Source organism: Xiphophorus couchianus, chromosome 1 (genome assembly GCF_001444195.1).
Source record: "Xiphophorus couchianus chromosome 1, X_couchianus-1.0, whole genome shotgun sequence".
Lineage (NCBI taxonomy): Eukaryota > Metazoa > Chordata > Actinopteri > Cyprinodontiformes > Poeciliidae > Xiphophorus > Xiphophorus couchianus.
The window spans coordinates 6,158,703-6,169,977 of record NC_040228.1 but is presented as its reverse complement, the minus strand read 5'-3'; the positions used below and the strand labels follow the sequence as shown (position 1 = coordinate 6,169,977).

Sequence of the window (11,275 nt, the reverse complement as noted above, 5' to 3'; positions counted from 1 at the left end):
CCTTCAAGTTATGAGCCATAAACTCTCTTTTTTCCCTTTTTAGGGAAATGTAACGTTCTCTGTCACCTTGTTCACATTCATTGCCTTTATACTTTGTCTCTTATTATCTGGGAAGAGAGAAAGAAATGAAAATTATTGTTGGATGGATGAGTCTGTTATTCCAGCTCATTCTGTTGAAACGTGACCCTGCCCTCGTTCAGCTGGAGACAAGTGTATATCCACAGTGTGTGATTACACCGTCTTCTCTACCTTTAACTTACTGAATGCCGACTTCATTTTTCTTGGATGCAAGTGTGTCTCTCATGGGTGCAGAAAAATGCTAGGAGTAAAGACAGATATTTTGCTTGCAGGAAACAGATCCAGGTCTCACGCTCCTGCCCTCCAGGGCCATTTTCACTGTGTTGCCCATCAAAAAGAACCACATGCTTTGTCTGAATAGCAGAGCCGGTGTGCGGAGAATCACTGTCAGAGAGTGCAAAAATGGACTTGGCATGTGGTAAGATTCATAAACCCGGCGAAATAGGAAAGAAATATATTGAAGAACGTGTGAAGTTTTGTGAATTTATATCCAGTCACTCTGTGGTCCAGTCAAAGACTTCATGCAGTCCGCCGGGTTTCCTGTGACGGAAAACGTTTTGTACTGATCCAAGTAATAATAATTATTTTGTTCAATGATCTATTGAAATGCATGTTTGACTAAACTGAGTTGCCTTTTTGTAAAGTGCCTTGATTTGACATGTGCCATGAATTGGTGCTATATAAATAAAATGAATTGAATTAAATAATGAATATACTGTCAGGATCTGTGCTGTGTTGTGTTTCCGTGTGACTCTGAGTCTCTCCTGAGCAGCCTGGTATGGAGCAGCGCACCTGCAGCTCGTTGGGTCATCAACCTGGGAGGATTTTATATATATATATAATCAGTTTTGTTTCTGTTCAGTTGGAGAAAGTTGTGGCACATCCACACATTTATCTGTTCTAAACATGTATCTAGTGTACGTATGGGTCACCTGGTAGCAGTGTAATGTTACCAGGCGTACATCATGCTTGTAAAAGTAACATTACACTGTTATAAGCATGATGTATGTATATATATATATATATATATATATATATATATAGAGAGAGAGAGAGAGAGAGAGAAAGAGAGATTTAAGCCTAGCTTACTGTAAGTGGGCCAGTCTGTCAGGAGCTCGAGGGCAGCTTTTTCTCCTCAGTTCACCCCTAGTCCAGTCTGTTGTTTAAAGGACCTCTGACTTGTCCAATTGGAGGGAAAGAAATTGGGGACAAAAAGGACAGCGACCCTCGTCTGCTACCTAGAGCCACCTAGAGTTCCTGCCATCCTTCGGGACATTCCAAGGACTGTGGAAAAGCAGAGTGTTTTCATAAAGAAGGGGGCCCCTGAGATGCAGTTAGAATCCCCTGCTGATCTTGCTCTTTTCACTGAAAACACAAAACAGTGCACGCAGCCTCTGCGGGACCCTGAAGGAGGTATATTCCCCTCTATCCAGAATCTATTGGCCATGAAGGCCTTGCAGAAACTTGGAGGGCTTTTTTCCCCCCCCGACAAGCATATCTCTCACTAAATGATGTAGAAACAAAGCAAGTGGGTCACTGTGAACAGGATGAGTAAGGGCAAATGGATTATCAAACTGGCTTGGCACATTCACAATTCTTTTAGAACAAATTAGTTGTTTTCAGCCTTGTTATCAGGTATTGATATTGCTTGAATTAAAAAATCACTGTCCCACAGTGTTTCCTGGTTTTTATTTATTCTGTAAATAATAAGTGCTTTTTTGTTCATCCTGTTCCAGTATATATCAAATGCATCTTATACACTGTGCAATAGATAGGAATGTGTTTTGTTGCACTGGGGAACTTTTTCCCAAGTGGATGAAAGTAGTGAAAAAATCCAGTACTGGGGGTTCCAGTCACTTTCTCCATCCTTATCAGCTTACCTGATTTAGTGTGCATTTAGTGTGACTTAGTGAGTTGTTGTAACTCAGATATACATAAAAAGCCATATTTCTTTCAACTCAATAAAAAGTGTGTTGGATGGTAGGCCTGGAGCGCAAATACAAATGTTCAGTGACTTTTCCTGCCTTCATGTTTTAAATAATTATTTCAAATTACAAGTTATTATAAAATACAAGAAACAGTCAGCTGTGACAGACTGGCGACCTGTCCAGGGTGACCCCGCCTCCCGCCCAGAACGTTAGCTGGAGACAGACACCAGCACCTCCTGACCCCACTAGGGACAAGGGTGTTAGAAAATGGATGGATGGATGAAACACTCAGTTCCATTTACCACAAGCTGTAGCTTATGTCTTCTCTACCATGAAAATTTGTTTTTTTTTCCCAATTATATGTTTATGCAAGGGGTTGATAATGTCACATGTGTGGATGTATGTATGTATGCATGTATAGACTGAGACTAAAATAAAAAATGTACAAAAAGAACTGTAGTTAGTTGCATTGTAAAAATTACTCGATAATAAATACTGTCTGGAGGGGATAAGCTGAGGCTTTGCAAGCTTTCTATTAAGTAGGGGAGGGAAGAAGCGGTGCAGAGGAGCTGGTATTGTCGAGAAGTTTCTACCACTGAGTAAGGCTCGGTGCCACCGCCGTGCCTTCGCTGTGAGTTTTTATTTTGTGACTTGGTCGGGGTTTGTGTCCGACAGGAAAAGCAGAAGCTTTGCCTATGGGTTTACTTCATGGCCTAGATACATCCCATCTATGCACGAGCTGTCATTGCTTTACTGAGACCACCTAGAGGAGAAAAACCATCAACTGAACAACTGGGAATGAAAGCCAGACAGCTTTGCAGAGGGTGCAGACATATTCTGAAACATGGTTAATCTACCTTTGGCAGCGTTTCAGCAGCTGTCAGTTTAACAAAAAGCTGCAGTTTATTCACACAACCAGGCATTGTTTGCTTTTTTCCCCCAGTATCTCTTTTTACAGCTGTACACATCTAAAATGGAGAAATTACCAAAGAGGTTTTTCATTTTCTTCCAACATAAGGTCATTATTAAACCATGGAATACAGTTTATTAGTTTTGTTAGAGGTGGGTTTATTTACAATGTGCTAGCAGCAGAAGGGTCTTCTATGAGCCAACATGAACTATGAGCTGAACTGTGTGATTTCATCCTTAGAAAAACTAGTTCTAATATCGACCAGGTTAAAATTAATTCAATTCAAAACTTGAATTCCCAGAGGGAAGTCAGGTTTTCCGTTTTCTTCCAGTTGTTGTATGACTGTGAACAGGAAAGATCTGCTGTAGCAGTCACTGTTCCAGCAATTATGAAGTCACTCTGACTGAAGTCACTGTTGTTGTTTAATGCTCCGGGTTGTCCATAATTTGTTTTGATTTTATGAGTAATCCTCCTTTGAGCCATCATCTCCAGAGGTTCTGTCCCAGAACAGAACCAGCCTTCCTTATCAGATCACATTTGTATCTGTGGTCAGTGTTAATAATACTGACGTCTTAGACAAAAATACTCATCGAACAATTTTGTGATAATTGCAACCATGTGTGGTTGTCCATATATATTGCTGACAATTAAGGGAGTTAAGACAGAAAATACTTATTCTGTTTAAGTACTATAAGCTTGATCAGATAAGTCTTCAATTATATCGCTAAAATCCATCCCTGCTCTTCTTTCAGTCACTTGCAAGAAGATCAGAAACAAGAGTTTTATGTTCCAACTCCTCTGCTTTGTCCACAACGGGAAAAAAAAAATCTGTCAGCAAAAACTACTGTGCTTCTCAACAGTTTCCACTTTTGGGGCTTGTGCACATGACTTCACAAACTTTTACTGTCTCTGTTGCCCCTCCCCATCTAGGCATAAAGAGCAGACAAAGAGCATACACCGTGAAAGAAAATTATGTGGATCTTTCTTCTTGAATCATCCAAAATCTATCCCTAAGAAAAACAGTGACAATATTTTTTCACCCTCACTTACATGGTGCTTTTAAGGTACTTCGTCGTGAGCTGTGTTACCTTCACGTTCTTTGATTAAGACACAGCATCATTCAGTTCAATGTTCTCAAAAATGTGAACTTAACTCATGAACGGATTCATGCACAACACTACAGCTGCATGCAATGGTTTGAATGCCTTTGCACTGGATGGAAGCCATGGCATCATTCCAGAACACTCGGGCTTTCTGGTTCTGGGTATGCAGAGCAGAACCAGAACCAGAACCAAACATGGTGAAGCAGCGTTCAGTTTCTATGCACCACAAATCTGTAACAAGCTCCCAGAAAACTGCAAAGCAGCTGAAACACTGAGTGCCTTTAAATCTATACTAAAAGCCCACCTGTTCAGAGTTACTTTTGAACCCTAGTAAATGGAACATTGACAAACTTATTTGATGTGAACTCATGATTTTAATGATGGCACTTGACAAGATGTCAAGTATCACAATTTTTGACTATGCAATGACTTTATAATGATTTTTGTGTTTTCAAGATGACTGCCACGTTGCTAAAAGGTGCTATACAAATAAACTTTATTGATTGATTGATGACAAATAAATTAAGAAAGTCTTGGTCAAGGGTTGAGAACATTGGTGTTAGCGTGGCATTTACATGAAGCCTGTGAAAGCAGCGTTAACTTGGTTAATTGAGAATTTGAAGCAGGATTGTCAATGCTTGCCTAAACCTGTTGCTCCACACTGAAAATACCAGAGGAAGCAACAAAGTTGCTAAGCTATTATAAGAAAGGCGTGATTGGTGTAATGCTAAAAATATTTTTCTATCATTTCTGGAAAAACAATAATGCAACCAATAATGTTAATTGAAAATGTAAATAAAAACAGATGAGTTATTATTTTTCAAAGAGAAAAATAACATTGTTGTCATGCCAATCTACTGGGGGTATTAGAGATTTTGAGCCCAACTGTTTTGTAATATATGCATATTCATATTCATATCTTTCTCCATGTACATCAATCAAATCAATCAAATTTTATTTGTATAGACATTTCAGCAGCAAGGCATTTCAAAGTGTTTTACATCATATCAAACACAGAAACACAATGCAACATAGAATCAACAATCAAAACACGACATTAAGTCAGGTTCCATCAATAAATTTGTAATTGATTACGTTTCAAATACAATTCTAAACAGGTGGGTTTTTAGTCGAGTTTGGATCCATGAACAAATGATAATCCTGCATTGGGCAGAGTTTGCTGTAGCACTGTGAGGTGTATTAATATATTTCTGCATCCTGACACTGTTGGGGACAGTGATATCAAGAGCAAGGAAAAGCTTGACAGGTACATAAAGTGTAGCAACAAACTTTATGTTGAAAGTTTAGAGTTCCAAAGAAAAAGAGCAGTTCAGACTAACTTTATCAGCCAGAATTACCAGTATGGAAACATTTCTTTATTCTACGGCCAATTTTACTGCTCCATTGTCACTATATTCAACTCGTATTTAAATAACTTGGAGAAGGGGATCTAGATTGATAGATTCTACTACAAAGTGACTTCAAAAAGTAAAATTGACATTTTTACAGTTATATATGTCATGACAAAGTTACTTTAAAAAATGCTGAAATATGAAATTTGTTTTAAAATTTCATATGCCAGCCTTACTACAAAACACTAGTCAATAAAAGCTGTCCCTCGTTGAACAGGTTACAGTCTGGACCTCCATGAAGACCTCACACCAACAGGCCTCTGTGTTTTTCTTCTGCCCTCTATTCTTCATTATCTAATTCAAGTGTCAATTTTCAGCCACTGCCTGTGTTGACCCTTTTTTCTACCATTGTCAATGCTCAGCAGGGCAGGATGCCTCCTACTTAATCGTTGATCCAATTAATTTGGGAAACCTTTCTCTGCCTCTTTACAAGACTGATGGCCGCTGAATAAAAAACGAGCAACAAAAGGCACAAATGAACCCGGGGCGGCGTTGGTGATTGACACTGGTGCCAAAATGCCTGTGGGTTTCCTTTATGCTGGATAGAGTTATGGAACCTTTGCAAAGAAAGGTGGCCTCGATGAAAGAGATGAACATGTCTAATTAACTTTTGTCACATAAAAGTTTCAAACCCCTCACAAGCGTCTAGGCCCCCCTGCAGGTTTTTATGGTTTTTGCCTCCTGGTAGGGTTTTTTTCAGACTAGTGACACTTATTAAACTGATGTCATTTTATCTTTGTGTCAGGAGAACGCACCTGGTGTCTCTATGCAGCATTATGGGACACATCGTGTAATACTAGGCTGAGATACAGTAAACCATCACACAGTAGTCGTATTCTGCAAGAAGATTTCTATAATAAATGAGCCTTTGGCCAACAACTTTTACATTCTAAATAATCACACTCCCAATACCTCATAACACGTACACAGGGAGTGGCTGCTGTGGTAAAGCTCAAATCTATGCTAATTAGACTACACCCACAATCAGCTATTTATAAAGGCATAGATTTTCATTAAGATGATTAAAGGCATTTTTCCACTGGCAAGTTGCGCACCAAACGGTTAACGGTTCTACTCCAGTACTGACTGCAGTAGAATTAGACGTATTATAGACGTATAATGAGCGTCTACATTATACGGTCTGCTCCTCCTTATAACGTGTAGGTCGTGTTTGGAGCAACATGTCCTGGATAATAAGATGGAAAAACAGGAGACGTTCTGAGTGTGTTAAAATTCTGATGAAACAATATTAAAACCACTACTGCTACCAGTCGTATGGCTATATTGACGATGAACGCAACCTCTCATGAATTTGCCTACAATAATAATCTTTAGACTGTTAAATTGTATTTAATAGCAGCACTCATTACTTTAGGAGTTTTGCTTAATTTTGAAGGCAAATATAAAATAAGTTGGCATCAGTTTGCAGTTGTTGCTCTAGATTGCCATTAATTTAGACTTTGTGTCTTAAGAATAGCAACTTATTTTGAAAATGTGAAGTCTGCTTTACACAATTTGGCAAAATTGTGAAATTTGACAATTATTTTATTCACTAAAATAATTTAGTGCGATATTCTACTTTCAGAACTATGGCTATTAACATCATCATGAAATGTTTGTGATCTTTCTTAAAAATCATCATAAGAAAATTGATAATGATATTCTTGTCATATCACCAACTCAATTTATCACCAATTTATAAACCTTCTATGCAGCAGCATAAACTTTTATTTTGGCTCCAATGATAAGCAGGTGAACCATTAGTGGACTTTTGGTTATTAAAACTCAAAAAGAAAACATCAAGGAGAACAGATATTTCCACAGCATGTGAATAAAGCTGCTTGATTACCCCCCCCTGCACTTTCAATTTCATGTAGTGGAACAATTAATATCACTGTATGCAGTTTGTCAATCCACCTACTCACCCTGAAATTGCAGAGATGGGAGTAATTACGCACACTCACCTGCAGCCGCTCCATGGGAAGCCACCAGGGATGAGAGTGGAGAGGATTAGTAATTTTGTAATTCTGCTTTTATTTATCTGGATTTCTCAACTACAGGTCTGTGTCTAAATGATTCTGTTGTCTCGCCACAACCATTGAATAGCCTACATGTGGTATATGTTAGCAAATAAAAGAATGGCTAACGGGTTCTATGTTAACTTGAAAACAGATATTGTCATCTAAGTTGTAGGATAAAGTCACAAAAGTGTGACCATACTTGATTGTTATGGTAAAAAAAAAAAAAAAATCTTGAGTACTACTTCAAGGTAGAATTATATATTATTGTTTTCTGAAAGTTTGATCAATATTAGAGGAGCATAAAAGAGAATGCTGCTTCTTAATGTTTGGTTCTAAATCAAGAAGACCTGAGTAGTGAGACTACAACATGTCTTTAATGTATTTTGGTGCTAAGACATTTAGTGATTTATAAACTAACAACAGTATTTTAAAGTCTATTCTCTGAGCAACAGGGAGCCAGCGGAAGGACTTTTGATCTGGGCTGATGTACTCTGTCTTCCTGGTTTTAGTCAGAAGGCCAGCAGCAGCGTTCTGGATCAGCTGCAGCTGCTTGATTTTTAGACAGACTGTTGCAGTAATCAATGCGACTAAAGATAAACTCAAGGTGTGTTATACGCTTGAGTCCATTGCTTTCGGAGTCCATTGCTTTCGGTTGTGCATTCAGCTAGGACACAACTGTGTCTTAGCTGAAGAGCGATTCAATCAGCTACTGAAAACAACTCTGAGCGAGGAGTCAGCAGATCTTCCTATTAGGGCCGTAACAATTCATTGAATGATTTGAGTACCTTGATTATTAATTTATTGTCTAGTGCCGTGTGTTCCAGCACAGCAGTATATTTATTTGTGTTGTCCAATGTTCTCACTTCCACCAGTGAGTTGTTAACGATTGCTAAAAACTATTAGCCTAACACAGGGCAACCAGACATTGTCTTTTCCCCAAACATGTCCACATCTGGGGGGGATTTTATTAATTGATGAAAATGTCTGGGTTTTCATAGTTTTTCAGTGGACATGTAGGCATCTTTTAACTGATTCACATGATGCATGGAGTACAAGAGCCTTTCTCCTGGATTTTCTGCCTGCTGGCTGGCCTGGAGTGAATAGCCGCGAAGTGTGTGGTGGGTGTATGAATACTGGTGGAGCGGAGAAGCATGCAGATAGACGGAACACAGCAGGCTGCTGTAGCTGATGCTTAGCAGAAGTAAAGCTTCACAGATGAGTCATTAATGGCTGGGCTTAGTGAGAGTACATCTATGAAATTGACTGAAGATGAATAAACAGAAATTAGAGTGTGCAAATTTTAAGTGTCTGTGACTTGTTGCTTTATTATTTTTATTATTAAATGTAATATTTCCTTTGTATAGTTTTTGTCACAGTTCGCTTAAGAAGTGTTGGAAGTCAATTTTCTAAGCCACAGGAAAGTAATAGTTAGAGATGCACAAATATGAAAACTGTTTATATCCAATATTAATACTGCTGTTATGACAATACAGTATTTACCAATATAAAAAAAAACTGTTCACGAAAGACCTACTTCCTAGCATATTGAGGAGGTGTAATTGGCTTGTGGGGATGGCGATGTGGTTGATACTTCATGCTCAATACTTGGGCATCAAGTATTGAGAATCAATTGTAAATTTAATTCTGGGAGAATTTGAATGATTCCCCCAGAATCATTCAAATTTTTAATTTCAAATGTGGAGTTTTGATTCTCGGGCAACCAGCTGAACAACACAGAAGAATCAGCTGGAAGTGTGTGCCCGGGCATCAGTAGTGCGCAGCTGTGATTGAGTGTTAGTTTCTTAAGATAGAGCAAAAAGATTTTAGTGAAACAATTAGATTTTTTTTTCCAGTTTATTCTGGAAATAGAAGGGACAGAAAAACAAAACTATTTCTTTCCTGTTTCTGTGCGGTTATGAGGAACAGAGGGATTGTAAGGATTTGGTTTTCTTTGTGTTGATTTGAGTTTTTCTGTGTTTATTTTGGGTTTCTGTGTCTTTTAAGTCTCCTGTTGTCCTGTCTACCCCTTGATTGTTCTCACGTGTGTCTCGTTCCCTGGTTACCCTCTGTGTATCTAATGTCACCTGTGTTCCATGTTCTTTGTTGGGTCCTTGTCTCATTTGGCGTATTTGTCTGCTGTCACGTCTGTAGTTTTTGTTCAGTTGTTTCCAGTTGTTACCAGCCCTGATCTTAGTTAGGAAGCATATTCTTAATGTCTCCCTTCATGACTTGCATCAGTCAGTGACAAAGCCCTGAGGCAAATTATAAACTTTTACTTCATTTCTCATATTTTGGTTATTGCTTTAAGTTTGAAGTCATGGTTTAAGTTTAGGCAACAACATTCCCTGATTTGTCTGAGAAATGTTTGAGAACAGGGTATTTGTACATACTTAAAAAGTCTTAAATTCATGCATCTAAAATGAAGAATGTCTTAAATTCATTTACAAAAATAAAGTCAGTTGGTCTTACTCACAGTTCTTACATTTCTTTCTTGACAGGACTAGTTAATCTCATATAGTAGCTTTATTTTATTTGTTATCTCATGTAGTTTTATTGCTTGACTTCTGTTAGGCAAAAGTTTTAGTCGTGCTGTGAAATCATTACTTTCTGTGACTCAAGGCAGCTAACTGGATGGATGGATGGATGGATGGATGGATGGATGGATGGATGGATCTCCTGTAGCAGTCTGTGTTGGAGAGTTACCAGTTCACAGTACTGCTAACAAATAGCTTTGCCAAGTTGGAAGTTGAAACCTGTCCTAAAGTCAGACATTGTATCCAGTTCCAGGATTAATTTGGATAAACAATAAACTTACTGATTAGAAATGTCTTAAATTGTTGTGTATGTGAATAATCTGTCTCCTCTGACAGGTGCCTGTCATGTTTTGGTTTACTCGATTAACCCACATGCGCAGAACACACTAGAGAGACCACAGTTAGTTCAATGATTTATTATAAACACGGTGCAAAAATGTGAAAGACATCCAGGATGGGACACTCGGGAGGGCGGAACCGGACCAATGGTCTTCCTGAAGAGGAACACAGAAGTGAGAACAGAGTGACGGGAGGGAAACGGAAGTTCAACGGTTCGAGGCCTTACTTGCTGGTGGAAAAGGCGGAGCTGAGAGGGATAGGCAGCACGGTGGATCAGGGGTTGGAGCAGAGAGGACGGGCGACTGCGGCGTTGGAGGGCGGACAGGTGAGACAGGCTCTTCGGAAACCAAGGAGGACCAGGTCGTGTGGTCTCGATGATTCCTCCGGCTACTGGGAATTCAGATGGACAGAATGCCGGCAGTTCCGCGGCAACGAAACCTGAGGCAAGGCCACAAGAGCAGAATATTAGAACGGAGCTGGTGGTCTGAAGGCCAGCAATAAACTGGATCTACCATTTACGAGCTAACACTCTGGCACTAGAGTGTTGACGATGTCCTCCTGAAATACTCCTCCCAACAAGGTAAGTGGCAGCAGGTGTGCCGGTAGGATCCGCCGACCACGCCCACTACGATGTTCCTGAACGCCCCCTGGTGGAGAAGGCCGCAGGAACCTCATCCAGTCCTCCGGAGATCCACAACAGTGCCTTCAAACAAATCTACCCTGCATTGTCTGAACTAAGTTCAAACTATTTAAAAGCAATTAATTCTCTAACATTAGAAGTACACAAGGTGTAAGCACAATACTGACCATTTTTCTGGTAGTTGAGTAATCATTTGCTGGGATGGAGTTGTAATCCCGATTTAGAGAGCAAAACTACTGGCAAGAAATTGACCATGTTTCTAGTTGCTTTGACAGAAAGGTAGAAAGCAGGAAGCTTAGGTCTGAGGCAA

General features: G+C 39.3%; 1 long non-coding RNA gene across 1 annotated transcript; it reads right to left on the bottom strand.

Annotated features, from left to right (window-relative positions):
• Positions 1-10,386: 10,386 nt before the first annotated feature.
• LOC114142609 (uncharacterized) lies at positions 10,387-11,024 on the bottom strand. Its single transcript, XR_003595071.1, has 3 exons — positions 10,838-11,024; positions 10,552-10,763; positions 10,387-10,480 (listed from the first exon to the last, which is right to left on the bottom strand). It is a non-coding gene; the product is annotated as an uncharacterized LOC114142609 (long non-coding RNA).
• Positions 11,025-11,275: the final 251 nt, after the last annotated feature.